Genomic DNA, 9,516 nt, shown 5'->3' with positions numbered 1-9,516 from the left:
TCTTATTCAAAAAGAGGTCAAATTACTTGTTTTGCCGAGAATACTAGACTAGAGTTATATTTATATAGGGTTTGAAGAAATTAACATTTGACACCAGTGTGGTTTGATTGTATGGCATGAACGTAGCTTAAAATATTGCTGACAACAACGCCACCAAAACAAAACGCGTCGGTTTCAGGAACCAGCTTCCATAGCAGGAGGGTGATTCGAACTCTCACGCAGAGATGCCATTTATACAGATTTTTACATGCGCATACAGATTTAATACAGAGTACAGATTTTATACAGATTTTTCAAATTAAATACAGATTTATACAGATACCACAAAAAGTAAGAAAGAAATAATGAAACTTTTCCATGTGAGCGTGTTTGATTGCCCATATTAAAATAAAATTTGTTTGATTGCCCATATTAAAAAATAATTTCGTGCAGCTGTTTAATGATGAACGCTGAAATACATTTATATCATAATTTGAAACCGATTTGAACTGATGTTCAAGGAAGTCATGGCGTCATGAAACTTTATTGTCAGACTGAAAAGTTGTATGACCTGACTTGACGTTTCGTATTAGGCGTTTGAATTCCATGTTTGAATTCCAAGTCATCATTTTCAAACGAAAAAAGTATATGGATTTACAATTCAATTGTGGTTAATAACAAAAACAATTAAATTTCGTCGTTGAATGTTCAGTGCGGCAAGGACTTACGATATAAAGGAATGCTCCTTGCATTTGCCGTTCTATAACAATAATCTAATGGAATAACATCTTCAAACATAATTTTATTTCCGAAATTTCCATTCATTAGTGAATACAGATAAATACAGATTTTTATACAAAGCAATACAGATTTTCTATGAAAATATCTGGCATCTCTGCTCCCACGTTTACAGCTTCTTATGTCAAAATAATGCTTTTCCAGATCTCGGCTAAACTTCTCTAATCCCATTCTAATCCAGCAAGATCCCTGCTAAACTTTTTTACTCCCGGTAAAACTTGCATGATTTGCCCCTTGCATTTACCTATCAGTTCATATCAAATTTAGATACCAGATAAATATTATTTTATATATTGGTTAAAGTCAAAATGGAAATTTCAGATTCTTATATAAATCTAGGAAATGAAAAATAAAACATTCATTTTAGAAAATTAGCATAGAATTTTAATGGCTGAAAATAAAAAGTAACTAATAACGTGGGATCTCGAATCGGAAAGCCTTCATAAATCGTGTTGTCACTGCCATCCAACCGAAGCCGAAGTCGAGATACGAGAACTCCCACAACACTACCGATGCAGGTTGAAGTCGAAATACATGGTTCCAGTGTCTATAGCTTCATACCGATTTTGAACTCGTTTTTCGGTGGACCAACGACATGTTTGAAGCATTCGGAAGGAGCCGCAAACTTCCCAACTCACGCAAGCATTCGGTCCAGTCGAACACATGGAAACTTTCATGCTGGAATAGTCCGGTAGATGTTGTAAACAATTGTAATTAAATAACATTTCTCGCAAATATTTACACTACTTACACTTTGAGGGCCATTGCTCGCCATTTTCAAAATCGGGGTTTTCACACCTGAAATTCTCGTAGATTGTTTGACGTTTGGTCAATTCACGTTAACCTTATGTGATGACTGCATTCATTTTAGGGGGTGTTCGTATAACATTCATTTCACCTAAAATATCCCATTTGACATTTGAAACCATTTAACGTGATTTTTCAAGTAAATCGAACGTGAATTTTTATTTGAGTGCGGAGTTAAGTAAATTATAATTTCATATTATTACTGCGCTCGTGTAGTTTTTATCTAATATTAGATATTTAGGCTATGTTCAAAAATACGTTAATCAAATCTTACCTAAAATCAAAGACATCATATTAACTAGATATCCAGCTCTCACATTTCACGAACAAATCATTGGGCCATCCTTTTTAGCGAGCATTGCACCCTCAGGCGAGTCCGCATTGAATCTCATACATCGAAGTAGGGGAGAGAAATGTCAAATTCGTTTGGCACACACGGATAATACGCGCCCATACAATTGACATGATATGTTGAATGTGACGCAGTGCGATGGCGTAACTGAACTAAAGATTAATTTCACTCCAAGCTGACAGGGTCTGCTAAAATTGACTTCCTGTACGCAACTCTTCTAAAGCGCGAACAGTACTTAATGTTAAGTATTTTGTTGGCAGCGTGTATGCTAAGTATTGAGCAAGCACCAGAGAAAACAGATATTGTCGCTGCAGCACTAATCTGCAATTCGCTGGACAGTCCAGCGCAGCGACGTTGCCGAGCGACGTCAGTTGAACTGCCATTTCCTATACATCAACTGATAGAATCATGTTACTTTATACATATTTTGTTGTCTTGTTTATGAACCACGTGCTTCAACATAAATGAATACATTGTCTTGCCTCCACCATCGAAGCACATAACGATGGAATATTACTTTCTGTATGCGTTTAAAGTTGATAATGTATGTTTGGGAATCAATGGGTTTGACACTGAACGTTACAAGGGAGTGAATGTTCGTACAATTATGAATGATTAATATATCGCATGGCAGTCTACATACCATTGGGGCACAGTGAACTTTGCTGGAGCAACATAATCAGGCGAGAGAGACGTCGCTTCCGATTTTTATCTGCATGCACAATTTATTGCACAGCGTCATTTGATAATTCTAGCAACATCAGTTGACGCTGAAAGAGTCAATTCCACAGCGGGAAACACGGCTTGTTTGAGTCCAGGGATATTTCAATTTTTGAAATTGTAATTTGTTCGGCTGGGAACCTAAAGTTAATTTTTGCAATCAAATATACTTTCTTGTTTTAATAAATTTTCATTTGATATCGATATTAATCTATAGAATCGATATTGAGTTGCAATATATCTATATTATCGATATTGGGTTGCGATATATCGATATTATCGATAACATATTTTATTCGATATTTCCCATCTCTAGACTAAACCATAAATCAAATAAACATAGATTTCCCACTGTACGGTGACACCGACGACACGACCTGCCACTCGCTTTTAAAACTGTATCGTAAATCGAGTTACCCCTCAGTAACTGGTAATGTCAAAATTATATCTTATGAAAAATGTTTGAAATTGGCAACGCGGTCTGAGAAATTGTTGTTTTCGAAATAACAGTTACAGTAACCCTAGTTACCATTGCTTATCTTTTCACAGCTAGCGGACTAACTACAGTGAAGAAAATTTCATCGTGAGACCAGAATGGTCGCAACCTTTTCTGCAACGCATTGAGGCACTCAGATAAATGTGTATGACCCCGAATGTTGGTGATGTGCTGCAATTTAGAAATTCGGTGAAAAGTTCCGATCGTGATTGCCGTTATTTTTTTACTTTCAATGCAAATGTACCAGAACAGCTTAAATTATTTATATTTCGAATGTTTTTCGATCCAATTTTTGTACATTTTTAATCAGATTTCACGAATTTCAAATGACTTCACCAATATTTAAATTATTTAAAATCAGACCCTGTCAGCTTGGAGCGAAGTCAATCTTCAGTTCAGCAACTCCATCGCACGGCATCACATTCAACATATCATGTCAATTGTATAGGTGCGCAACCCTGCTATTTTGGCGAGCACGAATTTGACATTTTTCTCCCATACTTCTATGTATAAGATTCGATGCGGGCTCGTCTGGGGGCGACATGCTCGCAAAAAAGGATGTTGCCAATGATTTGTTCGGGAAATGTGAGAGCTGGATATCTTGTTAATATGTTGTCTTTGATAAAATGCAACAATAAATCTAGGACAGGACCAGACAACTGGCTTCTTTTTCCAGAAAAATATTTCTCTTCTTATTCCGGTTGCTCCCTGCTGTAAATAATAAATGCCTCGGGATCACTGTTGCCAGTAGAGATAATTATTCATTCTTAAAACTTTCTCCCCTTATAACATGCAATTATTTATCATTTGAAAACACTTAGACAAATGTTATATCGGTCAAAAATATAGCTCTGGATTCATTTTGATCAGATGTTTGTTTTGAAGAAAACGTTTAGTTGAAACAGCTTAATAAAATTTTTCTAAAACACTCAATTTTGGGTATCAATATTCTCGTCCATATCACACTTCGTGATTTCAGGCTTTCTCTTTGTATCATCCAGTGATTGTTAAATGTACTCGTATACTTTCCGCATTGACTGAACTTAAAAACAAATTGAACTTAAATCCTATTGAAATTAATAATTTTGAAATATGGCCCGAAAAATAAAATATCCAATATCAAGCTACATTGTTACCGACGATACTGACAACACTTTTTCTACCACCCTGCAGTAATATTGATTTCAACAACTTGTACTTGCTTATGTCAATTTCAACCAATCACGAGCTGGTCCGGAATTGGTCCTAAAAGTGGATTAACAATTGTCAGGTCCTGTCCTAGCAATAAATAAATGATTAAGGTACCGGTGAAACATGCTGTGATTACAATTACAATCAACTTTAATCTGCGCTAACATTTACCGGTTTATTAGTAAATCATGTTTCAAACGTCCGGAATAAATAAAAATGTAGATTGATGAAATCTATATTTGTTGTGCTCGTATTACGGCAAGTCGTTTTGTAAGTAAATAGGGTAACAGAGGTATTTTGGCCACTTCATATATTTTGGCCCACCTAACAAACTTTATCGATTTTATCGGATTTAATTGATGTGAAGTAACTCATGTTACATAAATTTGAAGGTAAACACATTAAATTACCTATTGCGGAAGGGTTTTTGAAAGATATTTCAACATTTGGTGGATATTTATTCAAAGTGGGCCAAAATAAAATCAATCCTAAAGTGGGCCAAAATACCTCTGTTACCCTAGTTCTTGAGTGTGCTTTGTTGGTCGTGAGATAATTTGTTTTGCAACCGATTATCATTAGGCAGATGGTGCTTTCCGTGGTATGATTCTTATAATGAATCTCTTTTTAAACGCCTGTAGAAGCCGAGACCATCAGTGGGCGGCTTGACAGGGACATCATTCAAATATTGTTGAAAGGAAGCGAAAAATTCAGTGGTAAATATAGGCGGATATGTTCCATTTTGATAGATCACCATCACATCCTCATATTGTTATCTCCATAATAACTGGCACATTCCTACAATGAATATATTTTAGCCTAACTTGATATATGTTAAAGTGTTTTACTTATAATACATCTTTTAAAGTATTACCTGTTTGTTTATTATGCCGTGCATGGCGACTATTTCGTAGCAACCACAGCAGTGATGCTTGTAAAATATATTTTTATTATTACCTAGGGGTTTTTCAATATTCGATAACTGGTGGTAAATCGCTCACGAACACTTTTTATTCCGATTTTGCTTCGGAGTGTCTGGTCGTGTCGTCGGTGACACTGAGAGCGCTTCAAGTGAGAAACGGGTGTATATTTTTCCATTAGCTACTGTGGTTGTGTTAAATGCGCAGGCAACTTTGTACATGCATTTTAGGAGCATTTACGCACCCATTCTACACCAGACGGCGCTTTTGGTGTTACGTGTTGCTCAACTACACTCAGAAAAATAAGATGGTAACAGCTACCATATGGGAGGTTAGTTTAACCACACGAGTATAGTGGTTTTCAGCACACAATAAAATCAGATGATGTTAACAATATGCAAGCTCACTTTTACTATGAATGGTTTTGGCTCTAGAATAGTAATATTGAACTGTATATGGTATGAATAACTACTACAATTGGAATGTTTAGCATAACCGTAACAGCGTCTTATTTTTACATTGTATTTATTGTTTGAACTAGTGCTATGGTATTTTTGACATATCACTTCTAGTTCGTTCGAATCACAAAATTATGGTTGATTTGACAATGGTGAAGATGCGCAAATGCGCAAATTTTCAAAAGTTATATTAATGGAAATTTCGATGCAAAAATTAAAAGAATACATTAAAACCTGCTCTATTCTCCTGATACATTTTTACACTGATTTAACATTATAAAAAACAGCTTCTCGCGCCCACTCTGCCATCGGCCTAAGAGTTTATTTTTTGATCACCAACTCTTTAGTCTCTCTAACGATTTAATGTTTCCTTTTTGTTTCTGTTATGAAATCTATCATAAAATAAACCAGACGGGTTTTTACCATCGATTTTTTTTGGGAAATAATACAGTTCCTATAAAAGTGTAGAAAAAAACGTTATATAAAAATTACTAATAGAAGTATTTACACAGAAACTTAACGTCGCAATTTCGTCGTTGGGATATGAAATCTGCCGCTCTAAGCAGATCTAGAGCCAAAACCATTCATAGTAAAGCAGATGCGATAATTGACAATTTATATAGTCGCACTAAGAAAATACATAGTCGGTTGAAAAACACCATACGACGATGTTCTTTCTACATAAATTATGTTGATATGAACAATCTGAATAGTGCTTTCAAACTTGACAATCTCTATCCAACTATATGTTTATTCATGGTAACATTATTATATTCTGAAGAAGAACTTACTCACATGGTAGTCATAACTATATCACTTCTCAACTTTATGGTGACCGAAAGCTCAATTTCACCTTACTTGTAATTGTCATTGGGACTTTTTCGTTCCTATTTTAATGATTGTCAGAATTACCACGCCAAAAATATCATGAAGACAAATAGTATAGTCAAGTAGTAGATTTTTTATTCTAGTGTTTATTACAATACAGATGGTAAATGATCTGATATCATGGTCGTTACTATTATTTGAGTACATAGTTGAAATGACTATGAGGAACAGGTTGCAGTTACTGCAATATTTTTCTGAGTGTACATTAATATTACACTGGGGAATCTAGGTTTGTTTTATTTATGACAAAACACACTTCCTAGTTTACACTAATTTAATAAATCTTTTTTGGTTACACTCTAATTCACTAAAAAGAAAAACGGCTTGATGCTGATTTCAATTACACAGTGCTGCCACTATTGGCAAATTGTCGCAAAGCTGATTTACCGGTAGTGATACCTGCCGATGAAAAATGGAACCAAGAAAAGGAGGATTCTTTCGAAAATTTTCATATCGACAGTAGTGATTTGCAACCTTTTTATCGTTTATTCAATAGTACAAATAAATATCAGCAATAAAAGTACACTCGGAGTAGAAGAAAATCGATTTCCAAGTGATTACTACCACCTTTTTTTTAGTGTAAACTACGATTAAACATGGAAAATCTTCAGAAATGTGTGAAATTGGGTAAGGTTATGTTTTTTCGGATCAACATTTTTTTAAACAGAAACCAGTGTAACGTTGATTTCTCGAGTACTAGAATGTATAGCGATCGAGTACTATTTATATCGGATACTTTATTTGTTATTTCCAGACATTTGAAAAATGGTATCAAACCAAGTTTAATGCTCTATTTTGAATAAACGATAGATTTCGCACAATGAACTAAGATCAACATTACCGCCTCAGAGTAAAAATTTTTTCTTCAACTTCTACTATGATTTTTTAAATGAATTTGTCCGTTTTCATAAGAAATCGTTGAAAAGGTGGAGTAATTAGAAATTTTCCTACCGATTTGACAGCTCTTGCTGAAAGTATCATCTCTAAACAAGCTGCGCCTCTACATATCAGTTTTGCGACAATATGCCAATAAACATTTATTCAAATCAGCTGTTTTTCAAAGAACGGCGAATCTAACATTGACAGCAAATGGAGAAAATCATCGACGAATGTTTCGACTTTGGTTTCAAATCGTGTTTAGAAATTATCGTATATTTTCTGATCAATTTATGATTTGTCGATGAATTGTTAGTTTATCTTCAAAAGGCACGCAAATGTTACCACTTTCCTTCTATATCCACTGAATAAATCAACATAAAAAGAGTTTCGCCCTTTTTCGATTTGTTTACTTTTATACTTCCTGTGTGAATTATGAAGATACGCCCTTGCGCATTTTTCATGAAATTGGCTGGTTTTCGCTACTAAGACAAATCTGTGAGTAGTTTTTTTCCTTTTACTATTTCCAGTAATAAAAGGTTCGGTAACCATCTAAAATAAAGAAAATAAATAGTTTCGCCCTTCCTTACTAGCAATTTAAGTATCGCCCTTTTTGTTGGCATGGAACACGGAGGGCGAAACTTGCGTAAACAAATGGAATGACAGTTTCGCCTTTTATAGTTCTTTGTATTACTAAGATTGAAATTTTTGTAGTATACGAATTTTCAGACAAAATTGTAGGATTTTGAAGCATTCATTGGTAGGAGAGAGAACCAAATACAAATAATAATACCCCTAAGTCCCATACAAACGAACCGCCAATGTTTGGTTCACAGCCTGAACATGTAAGCCTAGTAAATTACTCCCTTTCATTGCGATAGTTTGAAAATGTGAAAGGAGATCGTTTCTGGCAACGCTTTATGCTAGTTGCTACGGTGAAAAACAAACTTGTTTGTTTATGTTTAGCGTTGCTGTATTAAACTGCAACAATCAGTCTAAATATCACCGGCACTAGCACAAAAGATGAAAAATGAACACAAACACCCACGAATCTACAAATATCAATACAGCTAGTAGTATATTCATGGTGGCTTAACCATGCTAGATTATTGTTTAACTTACATTTCGCTTTTGATCTTGATTATCAGATAAAAACTGTTTGTTTATTTATTTTTCACTCTAATAAACAGTAACTATTAGGCTCTCTGACAGCTCACTTACAACCACAAATGCAAATGAGATTGGTTTGTTTTCATCAGGGAACGCATGCATTAAACGCGGTTCAGACGATCAATCAACTTCCGTCGACGTCCAGATTATTTTTATTAATTTTTTTAGCCGAATATTGCTCACGTATCCGACGTTAAAATTTTCCGTGAACTTGACGTAGTGTCCTGTCATATGAATTGCTTACAATTGATGTTGTTGTTCCGTAATAGTTCCATGCAGGCGATAGTCGCTTGATGCTGCGTGTGAATCGCTTTTACATATTGTTTTGTTTTCATCAGGAAACGTGTAGGCCACCCATTTTTCAGTAGGACCGCCGCTCATTTTTCACCGGGCATAGAAACCTCAATGGTGAACTTGTTCTTACCCTTCAGTGTTGCTAGTTTTATAGAAAACTCGTTAAAGTACATTGTCACTCTGACAGTGTATCATGACAGTGTACCGCACGATGCAAAATGTGTCCTTGAAAATTTGTCGAAGTATTCCGTATTATAATTTGTATTTGAGCATAAATCAAATAAACATAGATTTCTCACTGTACGGTGACACGAACAGCACCTCTAGTGAGAAACGGGTGTACTTTTTTCCATTAGCTACTGTAGTTGTGTTAAATGCGCAGGCAACTTTATGCATGTATTTTAGGAGCATGTACGCACCCATTCTCCACCAGACGGTGCTTTTGCTGTCACGGCTTGCTCAACTACATTACTATTACACTGGGAAATCTATGCTTATTTGATTTATGATTTGAGAGAACCTCGATTTGTTTACTTTTATAAGATACGTCCTTCTTTGAAAAACAGCTGA

General features: G+C 35.1%; 1 long non-coding RNA gene across 2 annotated transcripts; it reads right to left on the bottom strand.

Annotated features, from left to right (window-relative positions):
* Nucleotides 1-1,225: 1,225 nt before the first annotated feature.
* LOC131435367 (uncharacterized) lies at nt 1,226-5,522 on the bottom strand. Of its 2 annotated transcripts, XR_009230489.1 has the most exons (4): nt 5,215-5,522; nt 4,515-5,138; nt 1,529-1,675; nt 1,226-1,455 (listed from the first exon to the last, which is right to left on the bottom strand). It is a non-coding gene; the product is annotated as an uncharacterized LOC131435367 (long non-coding RNA). The 2 variants fall into 2 exon arrangements; XR_009230488.1 differs by lacking the exons at nt 1,226-1,455; nt 1,529-1,675 and adding an exon at nt 4,167-4,397 and having other exon boundaries at nt 4,458-5,138; nt 5,215-5,517.
* Nucleotides 5,523-9,516: the final 3,994 nt, after the last annotated feature.

Source organism: Malaya genurostris, chromosome 3 (assembly GCF_030247185.1).
Source record: "Malaya genurostris strain Urasoe2022 chromosome 3, Malgen_1.1, whole genome shotgun sequence".
Lineage (NCBI taxonomy): Eukaryota > Metazoa > Arthropoda > Insecta > Diptera > Culicidae > Malaya > Malaya genurostris.
Note: the sequence above shows the minus strand (reverse complement) of the source record. Positions and strands in the feature narration are given on the sequence as shown.